The following is a 20,000-nucleotide window of genomic DNA, read 5'->3' as shown; positions in this document are numbered from 1 at the left end:
ATTACCATAGTAACTCATTACATGCCCATAGTAACTCATTACATGCCCATAGTAACTAGTATACGGGGCGGTATAGCTCGGTTGGTAGAGTGGCCGTGCCAGCAACTTGAGGGTTGCAGGTTCGATCCCCGCTTCCGCCATCCTAGTCACTGCTGTTGTGTCCTTGGGCAAGACACTTTACCCACCTGCTCCCAGTGCCACCCACACTGGTTTAAATGGAACTTAGATATTGGGTTTCACTATGTAAAGCGCTTTGAGTCACTAGAGAAAAAGCGCTATATAAATATAATTCACTTCAATTCACTACATGACCATAGTAACTAATTACATGCCCATAGTAACTAATTACATGCCCATAGTAACTCATTACATTACCATAGTAACTCATTACATGCCCATAGTAACTCATTACATTACCATAGTAACTCATTACATGCCCATAGTAACTCATTACATGCCCATAGTAACTCACTAGATGACCATAGTAACTCATTATATTACTGTAGTAACTAATTAGATGACCATAGTAACTAAGTAGATTACCATATAAACTAATTAGATGAGCATAGTAACTAATTAGATGAGCATAGAAACTAATTAGATGAGCATAGAAACTAATTAGATGAGTAAAGTAACTAATCAGATGAGCATAGTAACTATTTAGATGAGCATAGTAACTATTTAGATGAGCATAGTAACTATTTAGATGAGCATAGTAACTAATTAGATGAGTAAAGTAACTAATTAGATGAGCATAGTAACTATTTAGATGAGCATAGTAACTATTTAGATGAGCGTAGTAACTAGTATATGATGCAGATTCCAAGCGTGTAAAGACTTAGTACAGTTGAAGACTTACAGTCATTATAAAAGATGAGTGCACATCATAATGGCAGCTACACTTTACATCTTAAACATCTAAAAAAAATTGGGGGAATGTCCGGCGGGCCAGATTGAAAAGCTTAACGGCCCTTAATTTGCCCAGATCTGATTTAAACCGAGTCTCGCAATATATTATTTGGTATAAAATTGATAATAAAACCTTTTTAAAAAACGGCCATTTTGGTTTTTCAGCCCCTATGTTACAAATGATTTGTATTATTTTCTTTGTCTTTTTCTGTAGGGGTCTAATACAGGATGTGTTTGAAATGTAATAAAATAGCAGCTGCGGGGAACAAACGTCCCCGAGCCGCACTTTGGACATCCATGACGTAAAATAAGTGCAAGATAAGGAAGAAGCAGGTCAGGAAATAAGAGACAAGGTGGGAGAGGAGCGGGGGTTGGCACAGGTGGAATGTGTGTGGGGTTAAAAATGTCAGCAATTCTAATTGTGTTATTGCTTCTCAGTAAACATTAGTCCAACCAGTGTGTGTCTCTGTGTGTGTGTGTGTGTGTGTGTGTGTGTGTGTGTGTGTGTGTGTATGTCTCTGTGTGTGTCTGTGTGTGTGTGTGTGTGTCTGTGTGTGTGTGCGCGTGTGTGTGTGTGTGTGTCTGTGTGTGTGTGTGTGTGTGTGTGTGTGTGTGTGTGTGTGTGTGTGTGTGTGTGTGTGTGTGTGTGTGTGTGTGTGTGTGTGTGTGTGTGTGTGTGTGTGTTCCCCAGAAGGAGATCAGGAGGCGAGGCGAGGAGGAAAATGAGAAGAGGAGAAAAAGGACGAAGACTAAAATGTGGAGCTAGGAAAGCAGTCAGTACATGTCCATGCACTAAATTACCATAGGGCACACCGGATTATAAGGCACATTAAAGGAGTCATATTATTATTATTATTATCTAAATGTAAAAGACTTCCTTGTGGTCTACATAACATGTAATGCTGCTTCTTTGCTCAAAATGTTGCATAGATGATGTTTTACTCATCATCTTCAACTCACTTTCTGACAGTCTCTTCAGGATGTGCCGTTTTGTGGACACTCTTATTTACGTGCCTCCACTTGGACAGCGTCATCTTTGGTGTAGCGTGCAAGGACGGGAGTGGAAGAAGTGTCAAAAGATGGCGCTAACTGTTTTAATGACATTCACACTTTACTTCCATCAATAACGGAGCAGCATCTCCTCATCCGTGGCTCACTAGTGCAACAACAACGCCCGAAATGTGTCCCGTGACCGGAACTCTCTAATAAGTAAAGTTCCTTGGCTGAATAATGTAAAGTCACAACACCGGTATGTTTTAGTGCTTTCATGGTGAGTTTACTGACAGATATAAGTAAGAACTTTACACTACTTTATATTACAAATGGCAACATGAATGTCACATAACAAGAAGATAGAGAAAAAGGAAGCCATCTCCTGGTCACACTTATCATTACACCATGTACCAAATAAAATTGCTTCAAGGTTGGTAAGCAAAACCAGAACTATTCCGTACATTAGGCGCAGCGGGTTATAAGGCGCACTGTCGAGTTTTGAGGGGAAAAAAGGATTTTAAGTGCGCCTTATAGTCCGGAAAATATGGTAATATAATAATTATGTCATTGATTTACATTCTATTAAGCGCTATACAAGTATAACCCATTTATTATTTTTTTATTTATTATTTAGACCTATGTCCTACTCCTAATTGAAATGATGATGTACTATGTTGTTGTGGTAATGAATTGACTAAATATGGTACTACATTTCTTATCATCTGCTATGACAATGAAGTTCCTTCAATCCTTGAATATTTCATTCATTCAAATAAAAACACCTCAAGCACTGTTTGGTTGACATTAAAAAGAACAGTGTTGCATCTTTCTTGCCAGCACTATGGATGATGTCATAGCTCCGCCCCTCTAGTGGCTGACTTGGAGATGTTGACGTGACAACCAAGATGGTGGACATCATTAAACATGACGGTTGTGGAGAAAGAACTTCTGCAAGTTGTTGTGTGGCTGCAGGAAGAAGAGGAAGGAGTAATGTAGGTGAAGAAGAGGAAGGAGTAATGTAGGTCAGTGTGGGAGTGGAGCATAAACAATCTAAAGAGTCCAACACAACAAGACAAATTGTGACTTCACAACAACACTCAACAATCCCAAGGTTGTTTCCAGCTGGACCAGCCAGGACCACCCACTGACCACAGCACACATCATGGTGACCACTACTTGTGTCCAATCATCATCATCATCATAACCCCCCACACCAGCAGTTTGCAACAGGTGTTGTGTGTCTGCTGCACAGGAAGTGGCCACTCTCACACAAACACATGACCATGACTCACTCGTCTTCTTCACTGCTTCCACATTTTATTCCCCCTCTCTTACTGCCCCCGCCCCACACTATGCCACCACTACAAATACAGTGGAACCTCAAATTACTGCCCCCGCCCCACACTATGCCACCACTAGAAATACAGTGGAACCTCAAATTACTGCCCCCGCCCCACACTATGCCACCACTAGAAATACAGTGGAACCTCCGCCCCACACTATGCCACCACTAGAAATACAGTGGAACCTCAAATTACTGCCCCCGCCCCACACTATGCCACCACTAGAAATACAGTGGAACCTCCGCCCCACACTATGCCACCACTAGAAATACAGTGGAACCTCAAATTACTGCCCCCGCCCCACACTATGCCACCACTAGAAATACAGTGGAACCTCCGCCCCACACTATGCCACCACTAGAAATACAGTGGAACCTCAAATTACTGCCCCCGCCCCACACTATGCCACCACTAGAAATACAGTGGAACCTCAAATTACTGCCCCCGCCCCACACTATGCCACCACTACAAATACAGTGGAACCTCAAATTACTGCCCCCGCCCCACACTATGCCACCACTAGAAATACAGTGGAACCTCAAATTACTGCCCCCGCCCCACACTATGCCACCACTAGAAATACAGTGGAACCTCATTTTACTGCCCCCGCCCCACACTATGCCACCACTAGAAATACAGTGGAACCTCAATTTACTGCCCCCGCCCCACACTATGCCACCACTAGAAATACAGTGGAACCTCAATTTACTGCCCCCGCCCCACACTATGCCACCACTAGAAATACAGTGGAACCTCAATTTACTGCCCCCGCCCCACACTATGCCACCACTAGAAATACAGTGGAACCTCAATTTACTGCCCCCGCCCCACACTATGCCACCACTAGAAATACAGTGGAACCTCAATTTACTGCCCCCGCCCCACACTATGCCACCACTAGAAATACAGTGGAACCTCAATTTACTGCCCCCGCCCCACACTATGCCACCACTAGAAATACAGTGGAACCTCAATTTACTGCCCCCGCCCCACACTATGCCACCACTAGAAATACAGTGGAACCTCAAATTACTGCCCCCGCCCCACACTATGCCACCACTAGAAATACAGTGGAACCTCAATTTACTGCCCCCGCCCCACACTATGCCACCACTAGAAATACAGTGGAACCTCAAATTACTGCCCCCGCCCCACACTATGCCACCACTAGAAATACAGTGGAACCTCAAATTACTGCCCCCGCCCCACACTATGCCACCACTAGAAATACAGTGGAACCTCAATTTACTGCCCCCGCCCCACACTATGCCACCACTAGAAATACAGTGGAACCTCAATTTACTGCCCCCGCCCCACACTATGCCACCACTAGAAATACAGTGGAACCTCAATTTACTGCCCCCGCCCCACACTATGCCACCACTAGAAATACAGTGGAACCTCAAATTACTGCCCCCGCCCCACACTATGCCACCACTAGAAATACAGTGGAACCTCAATTTACTGCCCCCGCCCCACACTATGCCACCACTAGAAATACAGTGGAACCTCAAATTACTGCCCCCGCCCCACACTATGCCACCACTAGAAATACAGTGGAACCTCAAATTACTGCCCCCGCCCCACACTATGCCACCACTAGAAATACAGTGGAACCTCAATTTACTGCCCCCGCCCCACACTATGCCACCACTAGAAATACAGTGGAACCTCAATTTACTGCCCCCGCCCCACACTATGCCACCACTAGAAATACAGTGGAACCTCAATTTACTGCCCACGCCCCACACTATGCCACCACTAGAAATACAGTGGAACCTCAATTTACTTCCCCCGCCCCACACTATGCCACCACTAGAAATACAGTGGAACCTCAATTTACTGCCCCCGCCCCACACTATGCCACCACTAGAAATACAGTGGAACCTCAAATTACTGCCCCCGCCCCACACTATGCCACCACTAGAAATACAGTGGAACCTCAAATTACTGCCCCCGCCCCACACTATGCCACCACTAGAAATACAGTGGAACCTCAATTTACTGTCCCCGCCCCACACTATGCCACCACTAGAAATACAGTGGAACCTCCGCCCCACACTATGCCACCACTAGAAATACAGTGGAACCTCCGCCCCACACTATGCCACCACTAGAAATACAGTGGAACCTCAATTTACTGCCCCCGCCCCACACTATGCCACCACTAGAAATACAGTGGAACCTCAAATTACTGCCCCCGCCCCACACTATGCCACCACTAGAAATACAGTGGAACCTCAATTTACTGCCCCCGCCCCACACTATGCCACCACTAGAAATACAGTGGAACCTCAATTTACTGCCCACGCCCCACACTATGCCACCACTAGAAATACAGTGGAACCTCAAATTACTGCCCCCGCCCCACACTATGCCACCACTAGAAATACAGTGGAACCTCAAATTACTGCCCCCGCCCCACACTATGCCACCACTAGAAATACAGTGGAACCTCAATTTACTGTCCCCGCTTAACACTATGCCGCCACTAGAAATACAGTGGAACCTCCTCCCCACACTATGCCACCACTAGAAATACAGTGGAACCTCCGCCCCACACTATGCCACCACTAGAAATACAGTGGAACCTCAATTTACTGCCCCCGCCCCACACTATGCCACCACTAGAAATACAGTGGAACCTCAATTTACTGCCCCCGCCCCACACTATGCCACCACTAGAAATACAGTGGAACCTCAATTTACTGCCCCCGCCCCACACTATGCCACCACTAGAAATACAGTGGAACCTCAATTTACTGCCCACGCCCCACACTATGCCACCACTAGAAATACAGTGGAACCTCAATTTACTGCCCCCGCCCCACACTATGCCACCACTAGAAATACAGTGGAACCTCAATTTACTGCCCCCGCCCCACACTATGCCACCACTAGAAATATAGTGGAACCTCAAATTACTTCCCCCGCCCCACACTATGCCACCACTAGAAACACAGTGGAACCTCAAATTACTGCCCCCGCCCCACACTATGCCACCACTAGAAATACAGTGGAACCTCAATTTACTGCCCCCGCCCCACACTATGCCACCACTAGAAATACAGTGGAACCTCAATTTACTGCCCACGCCCCACACTATGCCACCACTAGAAATACAGTGGAACCTCAATTTACTTCCCCCGCCCCACACTATGCCACCACTAGAAATACAGTGGAACCTCAATTTACTGCCCCCGCCCCACACTATGCCACCACTAGAAATACAGTGGAACCTCAAATTACTGCCCCCGCCCCACACTATGCCACCACTAGAAATACAGTGGAACCTCAAATTACTGCCCCCGCCCCACACTATGCCACCACTAGAAATACAGTGGAACCTCAATTTACTGTCCCCGCTTAACACTATGCCACCACTAGAAATACAGTGGAACCTCCTCCCCACACTATGCCACCACTAGAAATACAGTGGAACCTCCGCCCCACACTATGCCACCACTAGAAATACAGTGGAACCTCAATTTACTGCCCCCTCCCCACACTATGCCACCACTAGAAATACAGTGGAACCTCAATTTACTGCCCCCGCCCCACACTATGCCACCACTAGAAATACAGTGGAACCTCAATTTACTGCCCCCGCCCCACACTATGCCACCACTAGAAATACAGTGGAACCTCAATTTACTGCCCACGCCCCACACTATGCCACCACTAGAAATACAGTGGAACCTCAATTTACTGCCCCCGCCCCACACTATGCCACCACTAGAAATACAGTGGAACCTCAATTTACTGCCCCCGCCCCACACTATGCCACCACTAGAAATATAGTGGAACCTCAAATTACTGCCCCCGCCCCACACTATGCCACCACTAGAAACACAGTGGAACCTCAAATTACTGCCCCCGCCCCACACTATGCCACCACTAGAAATACAGTGGAACCTCAATTTACTGCCCCCGCCCCACACTATGCCACCACTAGAAATACAGTGGAACCTCAATTTACTGCCCACGCCCCACACTATGCCACCACTAGAAATACAGTGGAACCTCAATTTACTTCCCCCGCCCCACACTATGCCACCACTAGAAATACAGTGGAACCTCAATTTACTGCCCCCGCCCCACACTATGCCACCACTAGAAATACAGTGGAACCTCAAATTACTGCCCCCGCCCCACACTATGCCACCACTAGAAATACAGTGGAACCTCAAATTACTGCCCCCGCCCCACACTATGCCACCACTAGAAATACAGTGGAACCTCAATTTACTGTCCCCGCCCCACACTATGCCACCACTAGAAATACAGTGGAACCTCCGCCCCACACTATGCCACCACTAGAAATACAGTGGAACCTCCGCCCCACACTATGCCACCACTAGAAATACAGTGGAACCTCAAATTACTGCCCCCGCCCCACACTATGCCACCACTAGAAATACAGTGGAACCTCAAATTACTGCCCCCGCCCCACACTATGCCACCACTAGAAATACAGTGGAACCTCAATTTACTGCCCCCGCCCCACACTATGCCACCACTAGAAATACAGTGGAACCTCAATTTACTGCCCACGCCCCACACTATGCCACCACTAGAAATACAGTGGAACCTCAATTTACTGCCCCCGCCCCACACTATGCCACCACTAGAAATACAGTGGAACCTCAATTTACTGCCCCCGCCCCACACTATGCCACCACTAGAAATACAGTGGAACCTCAATTTACTGCCCACGCCCCACACTATGCCACCACTAGAAATACAGTGGAACCTCAATTTACTGCCCCCGCCCCACACTATGCCACCACTAGAAATACAGTGGAACCTCAAATTACTGCCCCCGCCCCACACTATGCCACCACTAGAAATACAGTGGAACCTCAAATTACTGCCCCCGCCCCACACTATGCCACCACTAGAAATACAGTGGAACCTCAATTTACTGCCCCCGCCCCACACTATGCCACCACTAGAAATACAGTGGAACCTCAATTTACTGCCCCCGCCCCACACTATGCCACCACTAGAAATACAGTGGAACCTCAAATTACTGCCCCCGCCCCACACTATGCCACCACTAGAAATACAGTGGAACCTCAAATTACTGCCCCCGCCCCACACTATGCCACCACTAGAAATACAGTGGAACCTCAATTTACTGTCCCCGCCCCACACTATGCCACCACTAGAAATACAGTGGAACCTCCGCCCCACACTATGCCACCACTAGAAATACAGTGGAACCTCCGCCCCACACTATGCCACCACTAGAAATACAGTGGAACCTCAAATTACTGCCCCCGCCCCACACTATGCCACCACTAGAAATACAGTGGAACCTCAAATTACTGCCCCCGCCCCACACTATGCCACCACTAGAAATACAGTGGAACCTCAATTTACTGCCCCCGCCCCACACTATGCCACCACTAGAAATACAGTGGAACCTCAATTTACTGCCCACGCCCCACACTATGCCACCACTAGAAATACAGTGGAACCTCAATTTACTGCCCCCGCCCCACACTATGCCACCACTAGAAATACAGTGGAACCTCAATTTACTGCCCCCGCCCCACACTATGCCACCACTAGAAATACAGTGGAACCTCAAATTACTGCCCCCGCCCCACACTATGCCACCACTAGAAATACAGTGGAACCTCAAATTACTGCCCCCGCCCCACACTATGCCACCACTAGAAATACAGTGGAACCTCAATTTACTGCCCCCGCCCCACACTATGCCACCACTAGAAATACAGTGGAACCTCCGCCCCACACTATGCCACCACTAGAAATACAGTGGAACCTCAATTTACTTCCCCCGCCCCACACTATGCCACCACTAGAAATACAGTGGAACCTCAATTTACTGCCCCCGCCCCACACTATGCCACCACTAGAAATACAGTGGAACCTCAAATTACTGCCCACGCCCCACGCTATGCCACCACTAGAAATACAGTGGAACCTCAATTTACTGCCCCCGCCCCACACTATGCCACCACTAGAAATACAGTGGAACCTCCGCCCCACACTATGCCACCACTAGAAATACAGTGGAACCTCAATTTACTGCCCCCGCCCCACACTATGCCACCACTAGAAATACAGTGGAACCTCCACCCCACACTATGCCACCACTAGAAATACAGTGGAACCTCAATTTACTGCCCCCGCCCCACACTATGCCACCACTAGAAATACAGTGGAACCTCCACCCCACACTATGCCACCACTAGAAATACAGTGGAACCTCAATTTACAAAACTCAATGCTTCTTCAACATGGCTCGCAAACCAAAAAGTTTGTATAGTGAAGCGGAGTTTCTCATAAGAATCAATGTCACTGTGCAACCTACTAATAAAAGTCTCAATCAATCAATCAATCAAGTCAACATGAATAATGGTTTCTATCCTCCACAAAAGGCCTTGTTTTAGTAAAAACTGCACCAGGCCTCCAATTTGAACTTTTTAAGGTCAAGGCAAGTGTTGCCTTAGAGGAGGGCTCATATTTTAGGGCACCAGGGCATACATTATTTTTTCCTCAATCCTCAGGAGATCTCCTGAGGATTGAGGAAAACCCTCATGAAACGGTATCGAGCACTATTTTTTGGATAATCTAATTAAGACATATATATATATATATATATATATATATATATATATATATTAGGGATGGCGATAAATGCGTTAAAATGTAATATCGGAAATTATCGGTATCGGTTTTTTTTATTATCGGTAACGTTTTTTTTTTTTTTTTTTTTTTTTAATTAAATCAACATAAAAAACACAAGATACACTTACAATTAGTGCACCAAGCCAAAAAACCTCCCTCCCCCCATTTACACTCATTCACACAAAAGGGTTGTTTCTTTCTGTTATTAATATTCTGCTTCCTACATTATATATCAATATATATCAATACAGTCTGCAAGGGATACAGTCCGTAAGCACACATGATTGTGCGTGCTGCTGCTCCACTAATAGTACTAACCTTTAACAATTAATTTTACTAATTTTCATTCATTACTAGTTTCTATGTAACTGTTTTTATATTGTTTTACTTTCTTTTTTATTCAAGAAATTTTTTTTAATTTATTTATCTTATTTTATTGTATTTTTATTTTTTTAAAGTACCTTATCTTCACCATACCTGGTTGTCCAAATTAGACATAATAATGTGTTAATTCCACGACTGTATATATCGGTTGATATCGGTATCGGTTGATATCGGTATCGGTAATTAAAGAGTTGGACAATATCGGAATATCGGATATCGGCAAAAAGCCATTATCGGACATCCCTAATATATATATATATATATATAAGGGCTGCAACAACTAATCGATTAAATTGATTAAAATCGATTATAAAAATAGTTGGCGATTAATTTAGTCACCGATTCGTTGGATCTATGCTATGTGCATGCGCAGAGGCAATTGTTTATTTTATACATACAACACATGTTGCCATCCAAGCAACGTTACCATGGACGCCCCTGCTTATTTCAGAAAGACAATGCCAAGCCAGGTGTTACAACAGCGTGGCTTCATAGTAAAAGAGTGTGGGTACTAGACTGGCCTGCCTGTAGTCCAGACATTGCAAATGTGTGGCGTCTAAAATATGAGAAGGGAGACTGTTGAACAACTTAAGCTGTACATCAAGCAAGAATGGGAAAGAATTCCACTTCAAAAATGTGTCTCCTCACTTCCCAAACCTTTACTGAGTGTTGTTCAAAGGAAAGGCCATGTAACACAGTGGTGAACATGCCCTTTCCCAACTACTTTGGCACGTGTTGCAGCCATGAAATTCTAAGTTAATGATTATTTGCAAAAAAAAATCAAGTTTATGAGTTTGAACATGAAATATGTTGTCTTTGTAGCATATTCAACTGAATATGGCTTGAAAAGGATTTGCAAATCATTGTATTCTGTTTATATTTACATCTAACACCATTTCCCAACTCATATAGAAACGGGGTTTGTAAATAAAGCTGTAGTCGCTCACCAATAGCCAAATGCAGATGGTGACCATAGCATTGCCTCACTCCAGAGTCCAGAAGTCAGCTGCCATATTGTTATGAAAAGCTTGTTGTGTTGCATCATTGTGCGTCACAGAAGCCTAGGTAACCCCCCAAGGGGCGCGGTTGAGCCAAAGGGAATGCCGTAACAAAGGCACATCAAAAGATACCGGTACGGCGGTATTGTCTCAAATATGTATTCTTTGAAAAATATACCGGTATTAACTGTAATATCAGTATAGCGCCCAGCCCTAACTAGCGTTAGCACAAACTAGCAGTGTGATGCAATCCTGTGTCGCGGTAGTGCCTTCTCCTTCGCTGTAATAAAAGCTCCGCTTGGGCATATTTTTCTGTCTCATCACAATTAAAGACTTGCTGTGGAACAAAGTCTCCTTCGTTGATAAAATCTTCGAACTGAAGGGGCCGCAAGCCGGAGGCTAACTAGCAAAACTGTCAGCTCAAAGCCTTTGTGTAGCAAGTTGAAGATATACAGCGAGACTGTGAGACTTTGGACCCATTTAAAGCCTTTCTAAACACACAGAGTACGACTTACACAGAAATTGTTGTGGAAAACACACGTTAGATGTCGTTGGCCGTGGAAGCTCTTGGAAATGGCCGGCAGTGTGTACAGGCTGTGAACACAACGTGACATCGGGGGCCCCGCCTCTTCAAAGCGGCCACGCCCTCGTGTACAGGACGTGGTTTCATCAAAATGCTAGCACCCGGTGGCTTCAAGCGACATGCCAAATTAATTCATTTGGCGTCAAGATTCGTAAACAGAAGAGGTTGCAAATAAAAGTGTTCGTAAATCGAGGTTCCACTTTGTCTATAAAGTTGTTGTAAGTACACCTCTGCATAACATTGTGTCCTCCTTACAAACAATTTAAAAAAAAAACACAAAAAAGAAATGTAGGTCAACTAACAACAAAGAATAACTTTATTAACATTGTTTTAGTCAATTTACTTGGAAAAAAAAAATCTTAATACTCATTTAAAATAAAAACATTTTTGATTGACTTGAACTATTTGATAAAATTGTATTAAATAAACTCGTTAAATAAATTGATCAGCAATAATTACTCGGGAGCACAATAAATAAAACAATTTAACCGACAAAACTAAAATGACTCAAACTATTTGTGCTGATGTTTTATGAGCACATTTTGTAGTGCACAGCTTTCCAACGCTGGGTTTGAAGAATGATACTGATAAAGCATTTTCTCCCCCCGCACCTCCCCACTATTTGGGAAGAACTGTTCTAGTCCGGCAAGTCCTGATTGGGTTGCCAACTTGTTGAGCAGCTTTTTAGGGTAACATATCAAAATGTGATCAGTGCATTCTTCAAATCCGCTCCCTTGGACTGGAGCGTGTGACACTTTTCTTCTCGTCTTTTCCTAAAACCTTGACATCTTTCGCCCTTCTTGATTACCTCTCTGGGAACTCTGAGGAAACTTTTGTTCCTGTCGCCATTTCAACGCTTCCAACAGCCTAAAACAACGCAAGCATAAGGCAATTTTCTTGGGGAAAGGAAAAATGACGGCCAGAATGCTTTGACAACAGACGCTCGCTGGCCCACAACTGGCTGTCTTGGCGCTTGTCATTCCCGCTAAATTGTCCCACATGGCTGAGCGTGCTTAGTTTAAACAAACACAGCCACTTCCCCCTCAACACACACACACACACACAGTATAAATATACACATGCATACAACACAGTGCAGTGAACAAAAGGCTCCCAGCTGAGCATTCCAGAAATGCAGATTCATCATTTTTGGGCTATGATTCGATCCATAAGTATAATAAACCTCATTCAGCTGATGATGACGGTCTTATATATATATATATATATATATATATATATATATATATATATATATATATACACAGTATATACATATATGTATATACATATATATATATACATATACATATATTAGGGGTGTAACGGTACGTGTATTTGTATTGAACCGTTTCGGTACGGGGGTTTCGGTTGGGTACGCAGGTGTACCGAAGGAGTACACATGCTAGCAGCGAGCGGGCTAGGACAACATGTAAAAGCCAGAGCTGGAAGACCCTCCTGCCTCGTTAAGATCTCCCGTTTGGGAACACTTTGGCTGCGTGATACAACAATGGAGGACGGAGGTTTGCCGACATTGTTCAGCAGCTGCTTCTGACAACACGTCAAACATGTGTTGCACCTTTCCTGCTTCCGGCTCCCAGACCGTAGTGGAGGAGCGCAGGGGAGACACTCCTCCAGGGCCGATGTATCTCGGGGGCAACACTCTTCACTCTAGTGGGTCTCCACAGCTCCGGACTCCAGGGTAAATGACGAGTCCGGCGATTAGTTGCAAATCGTGGCTTTATTGAGGTCTTGCACACAGTCAATCCAACAAAACACTAGCCACTCACGCTACCGCTCCCTCACCTCGCTCGCCCACACACTCACCTCACATGCTGTCACATATTAAAAGGCCACACACACACATATACGCTACTCTCATAACACATGCTAACCCATTTGAAGCATCACCACCGCATTCAAGCAGCCTGTCCTCGGCGAGTCAGGCAGGGCTAAAGCAATAACAAATGTTTTTATAGCAGCAGATATAAGTCCATATTGCATTAAAAACTACATTTTGAGTCACTTCTATGGTGGAAGAACAATGAGCCCATATATCCTCTTACCGCCAAGTTAGCCAGGCTGGGGGGGAAAAGAAAAGTTAATGTGAGGCTGAGTTGACTTGAAACTGTTTAATGTTGCACTTTTTACATGTAGAAGAAAAGTTGTGTCATTTTATTTCATCTGAGCAACAACTTGAGGCAGTTTAATGTTGATTAACGTGGACCCCGACTTAAACAAGTTGGGGTGTTACCATTTAGTGGTCAATTGTACGGAATATGTACTGTACTGTGCAATCTACTAATAAATATGTACTGTACTGTGCAATCTACTAATAAATATGTACTGTACTGTGCAATCTACTAATGAATATGTACTGTACTGTGCAATCTACTAATAAATATGTAGTGTACTGTGCAATCTACTAATAAAAGTCTCAATCAATCAATCAAAAAAAGCCCTTTATATGTAGGAAGGTTTTGTTAAGAAACCATTCTGAGCCTTATCTTATTTACTTTTTATTTGATATATGTTGACCACATGAACACTGGCAATGGACCCTGTGTGTATATGTATGTTATACCATTGTTTACACATTTGGTAAATAACCAAAAAATTAATATTTTGTTGTTTTCTTACTGTACCGAAAATTAATCGAACCGTGACCTCTAAACCGAGGTATGTACCGAACTGAAATTTTTGTGTACCGTTACACCCCTAATATATATATATATATATATATATATATATATATATATATATATATATATATATATATATATATATATATATATATATATATATATATACATATATATATATATATATATATATATATATATATATATATATATATATATATATATATATATATATATATATATATATATACACATACATACATACCTACATATATATATATATATATATATATATATATATATATATATATATATATATATATATATATATATATATATATATATATATATATATATATATATATATATATACACATACATACATACATACATACATACATACCTACATATATATATATATGTATATATATATACACATACATACACACACACACATATATATACATACAGTGGGGCAAAAAAGTATTTAGTCAGCCACCCATTGACAATCAATGGGTGGCTGACTAAATACTTTTTTGCCCCACTGTACATATAAATATACATATACTGTATGTACATAAAACCCAAAAGCAGTGAAGTTGTCACGTTGTGTAAATGGTAAATAAAAAGAGAATACAACAAATAATTTTCAACTTATATTCAATTGAATAGACTGCAAAGACAAGATACTTAAAGTTCGAACTGGAAAACTTTGTTATTTTTTGCAATTATTAGCTCATTTGGAATTTGATGCCTGCAACATGTTTCAAAAAAGCTGGCACAAGTGGCAAAGAAGAGTGATAAAGTTGAGGAATGCTCATCAAAGACTTATTTGGAACATCCCACAGGTGAACAGGCTAATTGGGAACAGGTGGGTGCCATGATTGGGTATAAAAGCAGCTTCCATGAAATGCTCAGTCGTTCACAAACAAGGACGGGGCGAGGGTCACCACTTTGTCAACAAATGCCTGAGCAAATTGTTGAACAACAACATTTCTCAACGTTATCATGGACGCCTGTTTCATGGTTACCCACTCTTATACATATATATATATATATATATATATATATATATATATATATATATATATATATATATATATATATATATATATATATATATATATATATATATATATATATATATGTATATATATATATATATATATATATATATATATATATATATATACATATACATATACATATATATATATACATATACATACACATATATACATATATATATACATATACATGTATATACATATATATATGACTATCATTGGTACTTTAAATGTAACTTTAATGAAATATCTTGTCTTTGCAGTCTATTCAATTGAATATAAGTTGAAACAGATTTGCAAATCATTGTATTCTCTTTTTATTTTAGGTTTTGTACATACAGAGAATAATTTTGCCACACCTCGTGTGTGTGTGACAATCATTGGTACTTTAACTTAAATATATGTCTCTATTTCTGTCTATCTTTATTGCTAACTCCCTCTATATCTATGTATCTTTCTCTACCACTCTATTTTTCTATCTCTATCCCTAAATCTCTCTTTCTATATATATTTCCACATATATATATCTATATGTCTGTCTATATATCAATATATAGTAAGTAGGGATGTCCGATAATGGCTTTTTGCCGATATCCGATATTCCGATATTGTCCAACTCTTTAATTACCGATACCGATATCAACCGATACCGATATTAACCGATATATACAGTCGTGGAATTAACACATTATTATGTCTAATTTGGACAACCAGGTATGGTGAAGATAAGGTACTTTTTAAAAAAAATTATAGAATAAAATAAGATAAATAAATTAAAAACATTTTCTTGAATAAAAAAGAAAGTAAAACAATATAAAAACAGTTACATAGAAACTAGTAATTAATGAAAATTAGTACAATTAATTGTGAAAGGTTAGTACTATTAGTGGAGCAGCAGCACGCACAATCATGTGTGCTTACGGACTGTATCCCTTGCAGACTGTATTGATATATATTGATATATAATGTAGGAAGCAGAATATTAATAACAGAAAGAAACAACCCTTTTTTGTGAATGAGTGTAAATGGGGGAGGGAGTTTTTTTGAGTTGGTGCCCTAATTGTAAGTGTATCTTCTGTTTTTTATGTGGATTTAATTTTAAAAAAAAATAAATTTAAAAGCTGATACCGATAATAAAAAAAACGATACCGATAATTTCCGATATTACATTTTAAAGCATTTATCGGCCGATAATATCGGCCGGCCGATATTATCAGACATCCCTAATAGTAAGTATTACTGGTAACATTCAAATAATTAACCTTGCTTGTAATAATGAGAGGAGGTGATAAAAAATAATTAACTTATTGAATTTGTTAAAAATATATCTAATAATATATTCATAAGCGGTGTAAAAATGATGGATAAATGGAAAGAGGCTCTTTAATGATGGCCGCCTAGATTTAATCTGCGTCCTAACCCTCTGCTGGCAGGACCCCCCACAAATCACTCACTCACACGCACACACACACACACACACACACACACACACACACACACACACGTCTACAGATGCCCCCCCACCCCCCCACCCCATGCCGCTGCAGGGTCAAAAGGTCACATTCCACCTCCTCAATCAGCCTCAGGATTTCACACATTGGTTCAAGGGTGCAGGAGTGTGTGTGTGTGTGTGTGTGTGTGTGTGTGTGTGTGTGTGTGTGTGTGTGTGTGTGTGTGTGTGTGTGTGTGTGTGTGCGTGCGTGTGTGTGTGTCAGGTATTACTTACCTATTGTGTGTTGCACACACACACACGCACACGCACACGCACTCACGCCCACAAATGTTGCAAGATTTTGAAGGACTTTGAAAAAAAGTGACTCCTGTGCCTTTTCATAAAGATGAATAAACACTCATTCATAATTCATCATTCATAGTTCTTAATTCATCATTCAACTACACTGGCAGGAGGGATAAGGCCTGTGTGTGTGTGTGTGTGTGTGTGTGTGTGTGTGTGTGTGTGTGTGTGTGTGTGTGTGTGTGTGTGTGTGTGTGTGTGTGTGCGTGTGTGTGTGTGTGTGTGAAGGACCATTCATAACTTTCTTGCACCGTGTGTGTGTGTGTGTGTGTGAAGACTATTAGTCACACTTGCTTTAGAAACCTGTCTATATTACACGCACACACACACACACACATACACACAATCATACAGACAGTACAGTATATACACACACATATATACATACATATGTATATATATATATATATATATATATATATATATATATATATATATATATATATATATATATATATATATATATATATATATATATATACATACATATATATATATATATACATATATATATATATATATATATATATATATATATATATATATATATATACACATATATATATATATACATACATATATATATACATACATATATATATATATATACATATATATATATATATATATATATATATAGTATAAATTATGATCTATCTCTTATTGCTGTCTTTTGTGTTACCACCCGCATGATACTTAATTTTATTTGTTATGTTTATAGGTAATGTACTTATTGTGTCTTATTCTATACAGTAGTTGTGTTGTCATGTTTGTGTCACACTGGGTAGTAGTAGTTAGCAGTAGTTAGTACTAGATAATAGTTAACATGCAATGTTAGTAGCTACTTTGTAGCAGGGAGTAGCTAATAGGTAGTAATAGTATTTAATTAATGGTGGTTAGTAATTTGTGAGTAGTAGTTGGCAGTAGATGATAGTTAATAAATAATAGTTAGTAGCAGCTCGTGAGTGTGTTAGCTAGCTAGTTAAATAAATAATAAATGATAAATGGGTTCTACTTGTATAGCGCTTTTCTACCTTCAAGGTACTCAAAGCGCTTTGACACTATTTCCACATCCACACACACATTCACACACACATTCACACACACATTCACACACACATTCACACACACACATTCACACACACATTCACACACATTCAGACACACACATTCACACACACATTCACACACACATTCACACACACATTCACACACACATTCACACACACACTCACACACACATTCAGACACACATTCACACACACATTCACACACATATTCAGACACACACATTCACACACACATTCACACACACATTCACACACACATTCACACACATATTCACACACACATTCACACACACATTCAGACACACACATTCACACACACATTCACACACACATTCACACACACATTCACACACACATTCACACACACATTCAGACACACACATTCACACACACATTCACACACACACATTCACACACACATTCACACACTGATGGCGGGAGCTGCCATGCAAGGCACTAACCAGCAGCCATCAGGAGCAAGGGTGAAGTGTCTTGCCCAAGGACACAACGGACGTGACTAGGATGGTAGAAGGTGGGGATTGAACTCCAGTAACCAGCAACCCTCCGATTGCTGGCACAGCCACTCTACCAACTTCGCCACACCGTCCCTAGCTAGCTAGTTAGTTAGATAGCTAGTAGTGTGTTAGCTAGCCAGTTAGCTATCTCTTATTGCTGTCTTTTTTGTTACCGCCAGCATAATACTTATTTGTATTATATTTTTTATGTTTATAGTTCATGTACTTATTGTGCCTTGTTCTATACAGTAGTTGTGTTGTCATGTTTGTGTCACACTGGGTAGTACTAGTTAGCGGTAGTTAGTAGTAGATACTACTTAATATACAATAGTTAGTAGCTACTTAGTAGCAGGTAGTAGCTCTTTAATAGTAGGAAGTCATAGTAGTTAATTAGTAGTGGTTAGTATTTTTTTAGTTGCAGTTGGCAGTAGCTAGTAGTAAATAATATGTCATAGTTAATAGCAGGTAGTATGTAGTAATAGTTAGTAGTGGTTAGTAATTGGTTAGTAGTTGGCAGTAGTTATTTATTGTTGTTATTATTTAGTGGAAATACTTAGCTAGTAGTGGTTAGTTGTAGTTAGTAGTGATTATAATTAGTGATATTTAATAGTTTGTTTGTAGTAGTGTGTAATAGTTAGTAGTATGTTGGGATTAAACAGTATGAAAATCTCCTGGTACGATACTATCAAGGTATGATATTATTATAGTATATGTCCGGGGAAAAAAGGCATAATGTTTGAAATGAAATGGCGGGAAAGTTTAGGACAAGCAGACTTATTGACTTCCTTGTTTTAAAATACAAAAGTGGCAGGAAAGTTTAGGACAATGACTCAAATGGTGTTATGTAAAATAACAGGTATGTGATGATGGCCAGTTAGCTAGCTAGTTCATTATTTAGCCATTTAGTAAGTAAGTGAGCGAGTTAGCTAACAATTTAGTTAGCTAACCATTATGCTAGCTAGTTAATTAGTTAGCTAGTTAGTGAGCATGTGAGTGAGTTAGCTTGTGAGTGTGTTAGCTAGCTAGTTAGTTAGATAGCCA

The 20,000-nt window shown here is 41.1% G+C and overlaps 1 protein-coding gene across 2 annotated transcripts in view; it reads right to left on the bottom strand.

Moving 5' to 3' along the window:
• fndc3ba (fibronectin type III domain containing 3Ba) overlaps positions 1-20,000 on the bottom strand; it is a 233,921-nt gene that overhangs the window by 195,178 nt on the left and 18,743 nt on the right. Inside the window, exon 1 of one of the 2 annotated variants that reach the window (XM_062040933.1) lies at positions 11,806-12,465. The exons of the other annotated variant lie outside the window; for it this stretch is intronic. The gene's annotated coding sequence lies outside the window, so the exon portion shown is untranslated. Of the gene's footprint in view, positions 1-11,805; positions 12,466-20,000 lie in introns of those variants that run through there. 2 annotated transcript variants of the gene reach the window in all.

This window comes from Entelurus aequoreus, linkage group LG03 (genome assembly GCF_033978785.1).
Source record: "Entelurus aequoreus isolate RoL-2023_Sb linkage group LG03, RoL_Eaeq_v1.1, whole genome shotgun sequence".
NCBI classification, from domain to species: domain Eukaryota; kingdom Metazoa; phylum Chordata; class Actinopteri; order Syngnathiformes; family Syngnathidae; genus Entelurus; species Entelurus aequoreus.
This window is presented reverse-complemented; position numbering and strand designations above follow the sequence as displayed.